A 17,039-nucleotide genomic window follows, 5' to 3' on the forward strand; every position below is an offset into this window, starting at 1 on the left:
CAGCTCATAAAATACATCAAAACTACAAATCATTAATACTAGAAAAAAGAAAGACAGAAAGTGAAAGTGATCGCAAAACATAATTGTCACAGTGGTGGTGGGTCCTAAACTGCTCAGGTTTGGAATCACTTTTATTATTATTTTATATTATAGTATAATAAGATAGATAGATAGATAGATAGATAGATAAATAGATGTGAGATAGATAGATAGAGCATATGCCGCCTCTTATTATTATACATATATATGTGGACATGATGCCAGATTACTCAGACGCTGCAGTAAGCCATTGACTCTGCCTGCTCTCTATACACAGCCCTACCAATCTCCTGAGCCTGTGACATGCCATTTTATGACTCGTCATTGACTCATACCTTTCTTCCTCATGATTTACTGTTCCTACCTTATCATCAGCTGAAGGATGTAAAGAACGTGCAGTCATGGCAATCAGACTGATACCACTCCATTGATCCACATTTCCACACAGTGATGGCTAATACAGACTGGAGGGGCTATGCAATGCTGGTTTGATCCTGGAAGAATCAATAGTGGTCACATAGACTGGAGTACTTTGCTTTGATGAAGTCCACACTGTATTGGTAATGTAAGAAGCTCCTGGGTCTCCTGCAAAGTTATATACCGGGGTGTATTACCCTTAGTGGCCTTACTCTCGTCATCTGCATGTATGATGATGTCTTGTGTTGCAGGATCTATACACAACATGCAGTAATTCTATGGTAGCAGTTATCATATGTTATGTCTCCTCCACTCTGTGCACTTAGAGCACTTGCACCATTGTTATTCCATGTAGAAGTGTGAACTGCCCAGATACATGGACCATGATTCTCTGATTACTCTGAGCTCCATACATACAGGACTCAGATGATCAGCATATCTCACAATTTCTGGATGGTGAAGAGAGAGATATGGGGGTTCATTTAGGGGTGTAGTTATAGGGCTGAAAAGGTAAAAGGCCCAGATGTCTATATGGCCCAACTTCCTAATGCAAAATAAGAAACCACTGGGACCCAGGATTTTAAAGTGGCACTTTACTTTGGGAAAACCTTTGATCAAAATTTTGATTGGTGGGGGTCCAAGTGCTAGGACCCCCACCGATCACTAGAACAAGGAGAGAGAAGCACTCACATAGCTTTCTCTATCCTCGCCGGAGGAGACAAAATTGAGACAACCCCCCATAGACTTATTAGAAAGTCTATGGTGTTGTCTCAATTTCGGCTCCTGCAGCGAGGATAGAGAGAGAACTATGCGAGGGCTTCTCTCTCCTTGTATTAGAGAGACAACCCCATAGACTTATTAGAAAGTCTATGGGGTGGTTTGAATTTTGGCTCCTGCAGCGAGGATAGGGCGAGAGCTATGTGAGTGCTTCTCTCTCTTTGTCCATCTCGCTTTAGTCTCCTGCAACGAGAAGAGAGAGCTATGTGAGTGCTTCTCTCTCCTTGGTCTAGCGAGACAACCCCATAGACTTATTATTAAGTCTGGGGGGTTGTCTGAATTCCAGCTCCTGCAGCGAGGATAGAGAGAGCTATGTGACTGCTTCTCTCTCTTTGTCCATCTCGCTTCAGTCTCCTGCAACGAGAAGAGAGAGCTATGTGACTGCTTCTCTCTCCTCATTCTAGCGATCGGTAGGGGTCTCTACGCACAGACCCAATGAGAACGTTTGATATGTTGCTATGACATATCAAAAGTTTTCTTAACGTACAGAGACATTTTAGAATTGTTAAAGCTTGTCTATATACATAGAGCCCTCTATGATTCCCCTATAACCAAAAAGAGCATATGGAGAGAGGTTATCTTCATGCGACAATTCCTTAAACTCAACATTTTTTCTATTTGATTGCACCAATTTAAAACCCTGCTGCTTTTGGCCTGCACATAGTTTGATTATATTGCAAAATCATCTCAGGGTCATGTGGCACCTTGGGTCCTCTTTTTTTGGTAAGTAGTCGTGGCTGCTTACTTGTTAGCTGGTGATCAATTGAAATCCATCCCCAACAATGTTTTCTGCAAAAGATAATGGATGAATTTGGCATCAATATATATAAGAAGCAGAAAGTAACATTCCCAGGATTGAAAGAAAGTGCCCGATCTCACCCTCTGCCTTTATAATATATTCCCCTCCGGTCTGCAGGGCTTGGCACAATGGAGCATTAGTTCTGGCTTTCCCCCCATCTTCTCATGCTTTTACTACGTTCCCGTAACTTAATGTGATTTCACAAGTGCCAAGTGGTTACTGCTCAGGGGTTCTTCAGGGTCCCTCTCTCACTGATGTGGAGAACAGGCTCCTATTATACAGGTCTGGCGAGGGATTATATGATGGACCGTTCTGTCTGCTTCCCACAGGGAAAGCTAATTGTTCTTTATCTGTGGACCCCTAGTAGTTGAATTTGTTGCAATAGAGGTCTCCAATGTACAATGAGAGGGGTCTAAAATGAGGATTCTTTTGATATTTAATGTACATGCTAAAAAAGATTTGAAAGGTTTTATTAATGATTTCCTATTATTTATATTGTGCCAATAGTTTCACAGCCCTTTGTGTACGTCAGTCCCTGTCTTCACTGGGGCTCAAATTCTAATTTCCCTGTTAATGAGACACACGTTAGGGTTGGTCTGTATGGTTTCTGGAGTGTGGGAAGAAAGCATTGAGAAATACATGCAAAGAAAGATAAAACCAAGCAAGCTATAATAGAACAATAGTGCTAAGCAGTCCTAGATCCTGGTGCCTGGGGGAACCCAAAGGACCCTCTGCCACATGCTTTGAATATACCATAAATGTTACAGGCTCACAGTCTGCTGTTTGAAGTGGCATTGAGAGGATCCTAGCCATGATCACCTTATTGCATGTTGTTATGGTGGCAGGACTATGTTCTCATCACGGGCATCTATGCCTCTATTGATGCAACCCATTATTCTTATAAGCCTTGGCAGCAGCTGCCTGACATTGGTTTTCTACAGCTTAGGCCTCTTTCACACAACCGTATGGCTTTTTCAGTGTTTTGCGGTCCATTTTAAACGTATCCGTTGTTCCGTTTTTTGTTTCCATTTCCGTTCCGTTTTTCCGTTCCGTTTTTCCGTATGGCATATACAGTATACAGTAATTTCATAGAAAAAATTGGGCTGGGCATAACATTTTTTAATAGATGGCTCTGCAAAAAAACGGAACGGATAGGGAAGACATACGGATGCATTTCCGTATGTGTTCCGTTTTTTTGCGGACCCATTGACTTGAATGGAGCCACGGAACGTGATTTGCGGGCAATAATAGGACATGTTCTATCTTTTAACGGAACGGAAAAACAGAAATACGGAAACGGAATGCATACGGAGTACATTCCATTTTTTTTGCGGAACCATTGAAATGAATGGTTCCGTATATGGACCGTATACGGAAAGCAAAAAACGGCCCGCAAAACGGAAAAAAAAAACGGTCGTGTGAAAGAGGCCTTAGTTTATAAAACTTCATTAAAATTCCTAGATCCTTTTCCATGTTAGTGTTACCCAGTGTTTTACCATTTAGTATGTACGGGTGACTTGCATTATTCCTTCCCATGTGCATAACCTTACATTTGTCAGTGTTAAACCTCATCTGCCACTTATCTGCCCAAGCCCCCAATCTATCCAGATCCCTCTGTAGTAGTATACTGTCCTCTTCCGTGTCAATTACTTTACAAAGTTTTGTGTCATCTGCGAAAAATTGATATTTTACTGTGCAAACCTTCTACAAGATCATTAATAAATATATTGAGGAGAATAGGGCACAATACTGACCCCTGAGGTACCCCACTAGTGACAGTGACCCAATCTGCGTGTGTACCGTTAATAACCACCCTCTGTTTTCTATCACTGAGCCAGTTACTTACCCACTTACAGACGTTTTCTCCCAGTCCAAGCATTCTTATTTTATATACTAACCTTTCATGTGGTACAGTATCAAATAGAGATGTTAAGATATACAACCCCGGTCAATTCTAGAACTTGCCTCCTCATAAACCCACGATGAAACCACATTATACACTTGCTTTCATTGAGATACTCCAGGATAGAAGAAAACCTTTAAAATGTTCACTCACAACAGATGTTAGACTTACCGGCCATAGCCTTTGTTTTTGACCCCTTTTTGAATGTTGGCATTAGATTTGTTCATAAGGGTCTGTCCTTACTATGAGGTTCTGTGCATTCCTTTAGGCTAGTTTCACACTAGCGGCAGCCTTATACGGCAGGCTGTTCCAGTGGGTGCTGCCGCTAGTGCACGCGTGCCGCCGGAGGTCCGCTCTGGCCCCATTCACTATAATGGGGGCGGAACGGAGTTCCGGCGGCAGCACAGCAAACATGCCGAGAGGCGGCCGGAATAAAAACTACAAGGTTTGCCATGCTGCCGCTGGAACTCCAGCCCACCCCCATTATAGTCAATGGGGCCGGAGTGGACCTCCGGCTGCACGCATGCACTAGCGGCAACATGGATCCGGCAGGATGTTCACCCGCCGGAACAGCCTCCCGGAGAAGGCTACCGCTAGTGTGAAACTAGCCTTAGATTGTTCTACCAATTGTACTTCCAAATGTACAACTGTTTTCACTTCAGTGTAGTTTCCGTGGGTCCACCAGAGGAAATTATTCTTGGGGTCCAAACCATACCATCAATAATTTCAATAATGTCTAACAGGTTTTTAATCAAAGAAATAAATCTTTAGGCAAGTTATCTCCAAAAGCAGCTCCAAATGTTTTTTTTTCCCTCGATCTTTAGGGCCCACTATAACATCAGAGCTCTGGTACTCTTGTGGGTCTGTCCGACCCTGTGACGATCTATCCAGCTAAAGGCTCATGGGCCCTGGTGCAAGAGTGTAGCTTGGGCCCCCCTCCCTCAGTGCTTTGTGGCCAGGAGCAGGGAAGCACGTAGCCTTCATACTGCCTGAGGCAAAAATTAAAACAGCACCCCCCTCCATGCCAAATGATTGATATAATACCGGTGTCATCTTATGTGGCACAAGGGTCTTTGGGCCCCCTCAGACTCCTGGGCCTGGTAGCGACTGCTACCTCTGCATCCCCTATAGCTACGCCCCTGGATCTATCCATTCAAGTGAATGCCAAAAAAGCAGAAAGGCCACACAGTGGCTTCAAAAACAATAGCATGCACTAAAAACCATGATATTTTTTCTTTTTTTGCTGCATTGTGGGAGATTTTTAAAATCTCATTCTATTTGCTACAATGGGACACTGCGGCCAAAACAACAATACAATGGTGTGTATAGAGCCTTATTTGGGGGATTTTCAGAGATCATGGATCTGTATTGACTGCCGCTAGTCAATGCATCCGAGGCAGTAAAACCTCCCTGATTTATAGCTTTTTGCTGCTACAAAGGCGCGCCATTCTTTTGACAGATATTCGTTTAATGCCTCTGATGTGCCTTATTTTCAAACGTGTTGATCTCCTGCCTATGTAATCGCCAGGCAGGCGGCATGGACGTCCTGCTGAGCATACAGTGTGTAGTGTAACAGCAGGCCTGCAGCACAGCCCTTTCTACCTTCTAGAGAGAAGCAAAGAGAATATATTACCTGGAGAGAGAAAGGAAGCAGGAAAGGTTATAGAGATGGATGAAAATAAGCACATAGAACCGCAGGAGGAAAGCCGCACAACATAGCAGAATATCCTGCCTAACCTTACACATAATGGGGCCCATTTAGTCCCTTCATGTGTTCTGCTGGCCATCTGTGGTAGCAAGAAATAATGGACTTTATAGCCAGGCTTTCTTTTCCTTGGGGCAAACATTCAGTTGGCACCCCTGACACCCAGCATGCATCAAACCGCCTACTACCTACACTCCTGCAGGCACATGTGAGGTCTGTGCAAATGCATAAGAACATTTTAGGCAAAATGGAAAATGTCATATGGGTTGAAATCCCACCTATTCAATCTCTGTTTCCCCTGATGGCAAACATTGAGCAGATCCTATTGAAATTGCCCTTAATTTTGTTTTCAGTATTTTAATATTGATAGCCTAGCCCCAGGACAGGCCATCAATATCATATCGGGGGCACCCCTGCCGATCAGCGGTTACTTTGTATGTCTGGGGCCCACAGCTCTGCTTATTCTGTAGTGAACGGAGTGTGTAACTGCAGCACTGCTCTTATTGAAGTGAATGACAGCAGCGCTGCAGTTATCAGCTCCGCCCACTACAGAATGACCGAAGGTGTGTAGTTCTGGCGCCAACTTGCAGTTCCGGAGCTACCCCGAAACTGCTAATCAGTAGTTGGCTGAGGACAGGCCATCAATATCAAAATTCTGGACAACCCCTTTAAAGGGACTCTGTCACCAGTTTCTGACCCCCACTTTTAAAAATATGGTTCTGTGCATGGAGCCCTTGTGATTCCTATTGTGGTCTTATAAGCTAAATCTGCTGGCTCATTTAGTTAAAAAAACGTTTTATCTAACCTGTCAGTCATCTTGTTAAGGTGCCCAGGGCGTTGCTCATGGCTTGAAGATGCCGCCCGCCGCCGCCATTCGTGCCCAGCTCCTCCTCTGCTCTCATCAGCGCCGCCTGAAAATACTTAGATATGCCTCCGGCTCTCCCTCACTCCCCCCTCCTTCTTTTCTAAGATCCCGCGCGTGCGCACAGGCCTGTGCCTGATGCGCCCGTGCAGACTTTTCCGTTCAGCCTCATTGAGCGAAGTGCGCATGCGCGGGCACTTCGCTCAACCTCCCGATAACGCGAACACTGCCGCACGCGCGGGATCTTAGAAAAGAAGGAGGGGGGAGTGAGGGAGAGCCGGAGGCGTATCTAAGTATTTTCAGGCGGCGCTGATGAGAGCAGAGGAGGAGCTGGGCACGAACGGCGGCGGCGGGCGGCATCTTCAAGCCATGAGCAACGCCCTGGGCACCTTAACAAGATGACTGACAGGTTAGATAAAAAGTTTTTTTAACTAAATGAGCCAGCAGATTTAGCTTATAAGACCACAATAGGAATCACAAAGGCTCCATGCACAGAACCATATTTTTAAAAGTGGGGGTCAGAAACTGGTGACAGAGTCCCTTTAAGTCCCTCCTATCTATAACATACTACAGACTGCCATTTGATGGATCTCAATAGTTTAAACAGATTTGCTATGGGTCTAATTTTATAGGGAGGGGACTACTGGAAAGTTAAACAGGTTTTTCGAGACTTTTATACTGATGACCTACACTCTGGATAGGTCATCAGCCCTACTGAAGTGAACGAGACTGAGCCCCAATACCAAGCACAGTTGCCATACTATGGCTGGGGCTCTACTGCCAGTGCCGTCTCAAACAGCTCAACAGCAAGGTACCTGGTGTCAGACCCCAAACGATAAAAGTCATGGAGAACCCCTTTAAGCTCAGACATCTGTACAGTTATTATCAGAACATTCTCACTTGCAAAAGGACCCATTCCAATAATAAGATGACATTAGAAAATTGCCAGAATTGCAATTCCTACTTTAGTCTCACTCTATGAATTATACTAGTGCAAGAATATGAGATCTTTTCATTTTTCAGTTTGGAGACGTTCAGGGCGGATCCTGCATTCTTTTTACACTGAGAAGGCAGGTGGCACAGTGAAGAATGAATGTAGCATAAGTGACACAGAGGAGGTGACCTGTGTGAGCAGAAGGAAGTAGATGAGATAACATTCCTGTACTGAGAGGCATGGAGGTCACTGGGGCCTGGAATGAGGCTCAGGCAGGTAACACTGGGAGCCCGTGCTACAGCCTGCATCTCTTCTAATCAGATCCTTACTACCTGTGCTTCTCCCTGTACTAGACAAGCACCGACACATGCACAGCGACAGAACTAGAAACCTCTGCCCAAAACAACGTCCCTGCTATTTAACACAAGGCATTTTATTGTATTCAAGTATATAGACACATGCCAAATATGTCATACCACCACCACCACTGCCAACTTGCTTCACGTTGAAGGAATTTCCTTTAATGGGTCAGTGGCCACGGTGAAATGTACAACTGTTAATTGCAGAAACTATACTATATCTTTTTTTAGCTCTGCCACCATGTTTTTGGCTGTTGTTTTGGCTTCATGCACAGAATGTGATGTGACACATAGCAGACTATAATGCATTACCTTCAACCCATCAGACGCGGGCACACTATGTTGGGCATGATTGTTAAAAAAATTTATATCATGAGCTGAACAATCCAATATAAAAATCTACCATATGACAAACACTATAACCCAGAGCCGTATCTAGGCTATATTTTAGCTTGCACAAAGGATCAATTTAATCCCATAGCAGCCTGGGATCACTCCCTCCAGGAGTCCTAAAGCAGCTCGTGATCACTCCCTCCAGGGGTCCCATAGCAGCCCGTGATCACTCCCTCCAGAGGTCCCAAAGTAGCCCAGGATCACTCCCTCCAGGGGTCCCATAGCAGCCCATGATCACTCCCTCCAGAGGTCCCATAGTAGCCCGGGATCACTCCCTCCAGAGGTCCCATAGCAGCCCGTGATCACTCCCTCCAGAGGTCCCATAGCAGCCCGGGATCACTCCCTCCAGGGGTCCCATAGCAGCCCGTGATCACTTCCTCCAGAGGTCCCAAAGTAGCCCAGGATCACTCCCTCCAGGGGTCCCATAGCAGCCCGTGATCACTCCCTCCAGAGGTCCCATAGCAGCCCAGGATCACTCCCTCCAGGGGTCCCATAGCACCCAGTGATCACTTCCTCCAGGAGTCTCATAGCAGCCTGTAATCAATCCCTCCAGCTCCAGGGGTCTCATAGCAGCCCGTGATCACCCCCTCCAGAAGTCCCATAGCAACCCGTGATCACTCCCTCCAGGGGTCCCATAGTAGCCCGGGATTACTCCCTCCAGAGATCCCATAGCAGCCCGTGACCAGTCCCTCCAGGGGTCCCATAGCAGCCCGTGACCACTCCCTCCAGGGGTCCCATAGCAGCCCGTGATCCCTCCCTCCAGGGGTCCCATAGCAGCCCGGGAACACTCCCTCCAGTGGTCCCATAGTAGCCCGGGATTACTCCCTCCAGAGGTCCCATAGCAGCCCGGGATCACTCCTTCCAGAGGTCCCATAGCAGCCCGTGACCAGTCCCTCCAGGGGTCCCATAGCAGCCCGTGACCACTCCCTCTAGGGTTCACATAGCAGCCCGGGATCACTCCCTCCAGAGGTCCCATAGTAGCCCGGGATCACTCCCTCCAGGGGTCCCATAGTAGCCCGGGATTACTCCCTCCAGGGTTCCCATAGCTGCCCGGGATCACTCCCTCCTGGGGTCTCATAGCAGCCTGTGATCACTCCCTCCAGAGGTCCCATAGTAGCCTCGGATCACTCCCTCCAGGGGTCCCATAGCAGCCCGTGATCACTCCCTCCAGGGGTCTTATAGCAGCTGTGATCTCTCCCTCCAGGGGTCTCATAGCAGCCCGTGATCACTCTCTCCAAGGGTCCTATAGCAACCCGTGATCACTCCCTCCAGGGGTCTCATAGCAGCTCATGATCACTCCCTAAAGGGGTCCCATAGCAGCCCGTGATCACTCCCTCCAAGGGTCTTATAGCAGCCCGTGATCACTCCCTCCAAGGGTCCTATAGCAGCCTGTGATCACTCCCTCCAGGGGTCTCATAGCAGCTCGTGATCACTCCCTCCAAGGGTCTTATAGCAGCCCGTGATCACTCCCTCCATGGGTCTCATAGCATCTCGTGATCACTCCCTCAAGGGGTCTTATAGCAGCCCATGATCACTCCCTCCAAGGCTCCTATAGCAACCCGTGATCACTCCCTCCAAGGGTCCCATAGCACCCCAGGATCACTCCCTCCAAGGGTCCCATAGCACCCCAGGATCACTCCCTCCAAGGGTCCTATAGCAGCCCATGATCACTCCCTCTAGGGGTCCCATAGCATCCCGTGATCACTCCCTCCAGGGGTCTCATAGCAGCCCGTGATCTCTCCCTCCAGGGGTCTCATAGCAGCTCGTGATCACTCCCTCAAGGGGTCTCATAGCAGCCCGTAATCACTCCCTCCAAAGGTCCTATAGCAACCCGTAATCACTCCCTCCAAGGGTCCCATAGCACCCCGGGATCACTCCCTCCAAGGGTCCTATAGCAGCCCGGGATCACTCCCTCCAAGGGTCCTATAGCAGCCCAGGATCACTCCCTCCAAGGGTCCTATAGCAGCCCGTAATCACTCCCTCCAAAGGTCTTATAGCAACCCGTGATCACTCCCTCCAAGGGTCCTATAGCAGCCCATAATCACTCCCTCCAGGGGTCCCATAGCATCCCGTGATCACTCCCTTCAAGGGTCCCATAGCAGCCCGTGATCACTCCCTCCAGGGTGTTGTGATACCCGACAAGGGGTCTCATAGCAACTCGTGATCACTCCCTCAAGGGGTCTCATAGCAGCCCGTAATCACTCCCTCCAAAGGTCCTATAGCACCCCGTGATCACTCCCTTCAAGGGTCCCATAGCACCCCGGGATCACTCCCTCCAAGGGTCCTATAGCAGCCCGGGATCACTCCCTCCAAGGGTCCTATAGCAGCCCAGGATCACTCCCTCCAAGGGTCCTATAGCAGCCCGGGATCACTCCCTCCAAGGGTCCTATAGCAGCCCAATCTATGGTACATTCTTTTGTGCACATGTACACGTTCTGTATATCTGTAAGGGGAGAGCACTCAGGTTATGAATGTGCCTCACTATGACACTGTTTAAATTTTATGGATCTCAGTGCAGAATCTGTAATAGGATCCCTATTGAAGGAGTACCTTTTATAATACTGGTGCCTTTAAATATGACATAGAGGAGTCTGCACTTTTTAATGCACTTTCATGGCCTAAATGTGGCTGGTGTCATTGCACCCTTCACAGCATCGCCCCTGAGGACCGGTTTATTCTTCTGTAATTCGGCAGAATTAACCCCTGATTTGACCGCTGCGGGTTATTGGCAGAATGCTGACCTGCAGACCCTGCCATCACTCACTAACAGCCCAGCACCATGTGAATGAGCAAGAACTGAAATACGAGGACACCCCATGCCCACGATCGTTTGTCTGAAGAGCGCCCCATTGTGTCCGCCAATGTTGAACTATTGCTTCTGCAATGCCAAGTGATTCTCTGTATCAGTTACAGACAGAAGAGTGTAAAAGAGTTAACCGACCACAAACCATTACCCCGAAGGGGTTAAACTATTATTTTAGCCTATTATGTGTCTAGCTGCTTTCTATCACTTCATCTCATGTTCCCTGCCATAGAATGTGACCGCGTGACTATGACATTCCCAGCATGCTTATTTTCTTATTTGCACTGCAGACTGCTTATGCCCTCAGATAAGGCAGAACCAGAAGTCTTGGTACAAATTATTAACTTGTACAAAATACTTTGCTGATCCCTATTTAACAGCTCAACCAGGCGGCTCTCCTGACATGTAGCACTGACAAATACTTGTAGCCTCCATGATAAAGAAGATGCTGGAGAACCTTTTCTTAAGACAATGAATTGTTGTTCCTCTGCTACTCCTCCTGGAAATGGATGACTAAATTGACATCTGGGCATTATCATGGATGTTTTATTACACACTGTCAGCATGTATTGGACAGTGCCAGGCTATACACCCAGTGGGATACAAGCAATGGCATAGTGTGGGTAGCCAGCACCCGGGGCAAGCCAAGTATTGCGCCCCCCCCCCCCCCCAACCTGTGACCACGCCCCCTTTTTCTTTTTTTTTTTTACAAATAATGTAGTAGATGTCACCTGCAGTCCTATGCAACACCTCAGATAACACAGTGATAACTCTCTGAGTACAGATAATGTAGTAGATGGGTGTGAGGCCCCAGAATTCAGAACACACACAGTGTGACCTCAAGTCTGGGGCCGGGCTGAGGCAGTGTGGGCCAAATTCTATATACCCCCTCCCCTACTGTAAAACAGATATTTGGATGGACATAACATACATTGCTATGAAAAATACAGGAGAATACAGCACCATACCTGTTACATCCAGTGACATCTCCTGTGATATAGACTTTACTCAACGTCTTCATTCGGAGATAGGACCGTCATGACACCTTCTTTATCTCGTCTCTGCAAAGTTTCGCAAAAAAATGTTTTAGATTCCTCACTTTACTATCACCCTCAGATAACAGATGTCCCCTTCCCCCGTAGTGTCCATAAGTATAATGCTCTCTGTATAATTATAATATATAATGGCCCCCTCTATATTATTTTTTTGAATAAAAATATGAAACAATGACAAAATACAGAGGAAACCGTAGCATGCTACGGTTTTATCTCTGGCCAAAAAAACTGAAGACTTGCCTGAATGTCGGATCTGGCATTTTTCCCACAGGAATGCATTAGTGCCGGATCCAGCATTCAAAATGACGGAATGCCGGATCCATCCTTCTGGTCTGCACATGCGCAGAGCGAAAAAAAAGGTGAAAAAAATAAATGCTGGATCCGTTTTTCTGGATCACACCGGAAAGACGGATCTGGCATTTCAAAGCATTTTTCTGACTGATCAGGCATTTTTAAGACTGATCAGGATCCTGATCAGTCTTACTAATGCCATCAGTTGGCATACGTTTTGCTGGATCCAGCAGGCAGTTCAGGCGACGGAACTGCTTGCCGGTTCTCTCTGCCGCAAGTGTGAAAGTAGCCTAACTCATCCAACAAAAACACAGAAAAATAAATTAAAGTAGTTTTTTTCCATAGAACATGATTTTATTGTACAAAAGTACTACAACTTATACTTATTGGGTATCTCAATCATATTGGGTATCTCTTCATACCAACCGCTAGAATAAAGTTAAGTTGTGATTTTTACAGCAGATAAAAAACAAATGTAACAATAAAAATTGCATAACTGCAGGTTCTGCACTCTCTCCCAAAAGATTCATGTTAATCAATAAATTATATACAGTATACCGCAAAATGGTACTATTAACAAAAACAATCCATTTAGCAAAATAAAATGCCAGTTACTGATAGGTTCTTTTCTTGTATATTTATACTTGTTGTTTCATGTACTTTGCCTCCATTTTGATTACGAGTAAAGGATGATATATTGCTACTGTCCCATCTGTTACAGCTTCAATTATTAATAGACTAAGAACATAACACCCTCACTGCTGAGTATTTGGATCATGGTGGTATGAAGTGGGTCTCATCCTCCAAGGCCTCCTGGTGAAATTGTTGGCACACTCTGCTCGCCCTGGGATGGTAGGTTGCCTGTGCCACCCTGATTCAATTACAAAATTGTATAGGTAAAAAATCTACGGTTTGGTAGTTTGTCCAGATAGTAGGCCAGATTCTACTAACCCTGTAGACTCTCATATATTGTCAGTTTCTCTGATCTTCTTACGCTATTCCTCCATTTACTGACATATTCCTCTTGGAAAATAAAAATTCAGCATCTCATAATCCATAAATCCTGACTTTATTCAAGAAAATCTATAAATATAACATGTGGTCGCAAAAATATCCAAACAACGCCTAAGCATTTTGGACAGCTTCTGTGTTCTTACTCACGGCAGTACACATTGCCCTGACTAAGGACACGGAACCTTATGAAACACATAGGCGTTGTTTGGACCTTTCTACAACCACTTGTTATGTAGAGCCCAGATTTATGGATTTTGAGATACTGGGGTATTTCTATTTTAGTTTTCGAGGTTTACAAGCAGAATCCATACAGCACAGATCCTGGGAGCACAAGGAAGGTTGAGTTGGCTAGAAACTTTTTGATCTTTATTCCCCTTGGCCCTTGTGTATGATCTTCAGGATTGCTTTTGTGAAATTTTTAGTGTTTAGTGTTTGAGTGAATTGTATATTTAATGTGTTGTGTATATTGTAGCCCTGTGTGTTATGGTGGCACTATTTCTGTGTATGTATGGATGCACAATTTCTGTACTATATATAAAGTATATGAGGTGTGCAGCAGCTCGCAAGGGAGGCATAAAGTAGAGAGAATGAGAGTGGTGGCTCTTGGGTGATAGAAGAAGTGGTAGAACTTGGTGTTAGTGATGCATTGTAGACTGCAAGGCAGGAGATGGGGCTGGCATAGACAGGCATTGATCACACAGGCTTGGGGAAACAATGAGTAATCTTTAAACGTTGCATAGAAAACAGTTTCCAAGGCTGCATATAAGGGGATAGAAAATATTGTGACTCCTTCTGACTCCTTGTCTAAATAAACTGAACCTTCCCATTCTCTCTCTAATTCTACAATGGCCTCTGCAGGGCTTTTTCTTTAACAGATTGCTAGTCTGTGTCTTTAGTATGGAAGAAAACCACAAAGCTTGTAACTCCTACAAATTGTAGTGAAGTCCATAGCTAATACATGAGCATTACCTTCATTGGCTTGTATTTCCAGCACTCTTACTTGTAATGGCTGCTCTAACTTCTTTTAGCTTAAGTTCTACTCTCTCTCAGAAGCTTGGACCTGACACTGGCTCTTCTCATCCTTTTCTCTGCTGGCTGCTCACATGGCTGCTGTCTTTCCCACTACTCCTTAACTGAACCGACGCAAAACAGCTCCCAAAATAAGAAGGACGGCTGTGACCGGGACCTGTCCGCACCTACAACTACATCTGTGAATGAAGTCCTTCTTCATGTAGACAATTTCTTATGGTCCCGGAGGTCACTTCAGGGGCTACTGCAGAACCAATTTGTGATGCTGTTCCTGTCCTTTGAGATACAGCAGATGTTTTTGTACAGCTACGGTATCTTGACTTGTATCTATCTGTCTTGACCATCCAGGACCATCTCTACATGTGTTAGTAACCACTTCTGACCACTGTCCACACCACTGATGCACTACAGAAACTTCTTGTCCAATGGTCCTATGGACCAGCCAGCTTCTCGAAGTCCAACTATTTAGCCCTTTTCTGTTCATTTCACAAATAGACATACCGTATTTTTCGTCCCATAAGATGCACCCCCCCCCCCCGTCTTATGGAGGGAATGTTGCCATTTTAGACTGCGATGTATCAGCGGGGAGAGAGGAGGGGCTGGAGTTTGGGAACTTGCGGCAGGGCCCGGTGCAGTCACTGTACTCTTACACTGGGCCCTGCCACTCACAGCAGTATTTCTAGTAATCACTACTCTTGTAACTGTAATACTTAATACATTTAACTAAAGTTGCGCTCTCCCCTGTATCAGCACTTACTAACGAGCATCCGGAGCAGGCAGAGCGGCTGGCAGCGTTACGTCACTCACTGATGTCGCGCACCTGCTCCTCCCACTTTATGAATGAAGCAAGCGGAGCAGGCGCATGTCGTCAGTGAGTGACATAACGCTGCCAGACGCTCTGCCTGCTCCGGATGCTTGTTAGTAAGTGCTGTGATACAGGGGAGAGCACAACTTTAGTTAAATTTATTAAGAGGTTAAGGATTACTGTTACTAGGGTAGTCATTACTAGAAATACTGCTGTGAGCGGTGGGGGGAAACTGTTACAAGGTATCTGTGGATGACACATATATAGCAGTGTCATCCACAGATCCTCCACCCCATAACAGTGCCAGTCACAGATCCCCCCCATAACAGTGCCATCCACAGATCCCCCCCATAACAGTGCCATCCACAGATGCCCCTCCCCATAAAAGTGCCATCGACAGATCCCCCATTGCCATCCACAGATCCCCCACATAACAGTGCCGTCCACAGATCCTCCCCATAACAGCGCCATCCACAGATCCCCTCCATAACAGTGCATCATCCACAGATCCCCCATAATAGTGTCATGCACAAACCACCTTTAGTTCAAAAGCACACCTTTTGGTTAAGTATATTTTAAATGCGCACCTAATTATGCAAATTTGTTTTTGGGGTGGTGGGAAGACACCATAGTTTTCACCAATGATTTCCAGAATTACACCAAAATTTTTTTTTTTTTGGGGTAGGTACATTGATGATGCACTTATCCTTTGGGAAGGGACCCATGACACGTTTCACCAATTCGTGGAGGCACTCAACTCTAATAGGAATGAGATTCACGTCAGAAATCAATGACAACACTCCCACTTTCTTGGATCTCAGACTTACCTTGGACCCTGGTGGCCACATCCTCACTGAGCATTGAAATAGTCACCACCCACCCCCCCTAAAAAAGGGGATACCTATAGGCCAATATACTAGGGTGCGCAGGAACTGCTCAGAGGTGTAAAGATGACTGAAAGAGCACAGCACCGACTGCTCAATGAGGTGAAGAAGAATCCTAGAGTGTCAGCTAAAGGCTTACAAAAGTCTCTGGCATATGCTAACATCCCTGTTAGCGGATCTACGATATGTAAAACACTAAACAACAGAGGATTTCATGGGAGGATACCACAGAGGAAGCCACTGCTGTCCAAAAAAAACATTGTTGCACGTTTACAGTTTGCACAAGAGAACCTGGATGTTCCACAGCAGTACTGGCAAAATATTCTGTGGACAGATGAAACCATAGTTGAGTTGTTTGGAAGAAACACAGAACACTATGTGTGGAGAAAAAGAGGCACAGCACACCAAGATCAAAACCTCATCCCAACTGTGAAGTATGGTGGTGCGGGACATCATGGTTTGGGGCTGCTTTGCTGCGTCAGGGCCTGGACGGATTGCTATCATCGAAGGAAAAATTAATTCCCAAGTTTATCAAGACATTTTGCAGGATACCTTAAGGCCATCTGTCCACCAGCTGAAGCTAAACAGAAGATGGGTGTTGCAACAGGACAACGACCCAAAGCATAGAAGTAAATCAACAACAGAATGGCTTAAACAGAAGAAAATACACTTTCTGGAGTGACCCAGTCGGAGTCCTGACCTCAACCTGATTGAGATGCTGTGGCATGACCTCAAGAAAGCGATACACACACGACATCCCAAGAATATTGCTGAACTGAAACAGTTTTGTAAAGAGGAATGGTCAAGAATTACTCCTGACCGTTGTGCACGTCTGATCTGCAACTACAGGAAACGTTTGGTTGAAGTTATTGCTGCCAAAAGGAGGTTCAACCAGTTATTAAATCCAAGGGTTCACATACTTCCCCCCCCTGCACTGTGAATGTTTACATGGTGTGTTCAATAAAAACAT

General features: G+C 45.9%; 1 protein-coding gene across 2 annotated transcripts in view; it reads right to left on the reverse strand.

The window, feature by feature from the left end:
• LOC122926787 (segment polarity protein dishevelled homolog DVL-1-like) overlaps window positions 1-11,978 on the reverse strand; it is a 152,673-nt gene extending 140,695 nt beyond the window's left edge. For both annotated transcript variants that reach the window (XM_044278270.1, XM_044278271.1), the window contains exons 1-3: window positions 11,960-11,978; window positions 1,979-2,022; window positions 404-533 (exon numbers count right to left, since the gene is read on the reverse strand). The gene's annotated coding sequence lies outside the window, so the exon portion shown is untranslated. The remainder of the gene's footprint in view (window positions 1-403; window positions 534-1,978; window positions 2,023-11,959) is intronic.
• Between the last annotated feature and the right edge of the window lie 5,061 nt (window positions 11,979-17,039).

The sequence above is a fragment of the Bufo gargarizans genome, chromosome 2 (assembly GCF_014858855.1).
Source record: "Bufo gargarizans isolate SCDJY-AF-19 chromosome 2, ASM1485885v1, whole genome shotgun sequence".
Taxonomy (NCBI): domain Eukaryota; kingdom Metazoa; phylum Chordata; class Amphibia; order Anura; family Bufonidae; genus Bufo; species Bufo gargarizans.